We start from the raw sequence: 653 nt of genomic DNA on the forward strand, positions 1-653 counted from the left end.
ATGACTTCCAGGAGGCTCTCCAGAACACATGCAGAGGGCTTCCCCCTGGGACTATAATGGTTAATACTGGAGCATTGTCTGACTTTACTTCTAACCCCCAGCTATCATTGCTGTTGAATAGCCCCGTGAGCAACAGATAGACCGAAAAAGAGCCAAATCCCAATGTCTCCCACATCCCTTTTGGCCAGCATCTTTGGAATTGCAATACACTTTTTTTTTTTTTTTTAAATACATTTAGTGATTAGATCTTTTGGCAGCCATTTATTCCCCCCATTTGCATACTGTCTGCCTAAGATAAAAAATAAATAAAAAAAATAAAAATAAAAAAACCCTACAGAAAAAGTACAATGCCAACGAGATCCCACACAGTGAGTTGCCATTGACTAGCATTGCAAGCTGATTCTCAGAATGGGAGCAGGCAGTGCCCTGTCTTGCTTGCTTTGCACATAGAACAAGCATTTTCAAGGTAACACCTTTTTCTCAGAGCCACAAATGAATGAGATGATTTTTGCCTCTGCACATAATGTGTTTTTAATGAAATATGAGACTTTTCAGCTGTCACTAAGATAAGGCATGTGTTTGTAGTAAGAAAAGAAAGGTTTTGTAAAACCACAAAAGGAAAGGCTGGGATACAAGCCAGGATCCACCTCTAA

Source organism: Pelobates fuscus, chromosome 5 (genome assembly GCF_036172605.1).
Source record: "Pelobates fuscus isolate aPelFus1 chromosome 5, aPelFus1.pri, whole genome shotgun sequence".
Lineage (NCBI taxonomy): Eukaryota > Metazoa > Chordata > Amphibia > Anura > Pelobatidae > Pelobates > Pelobates fuscus.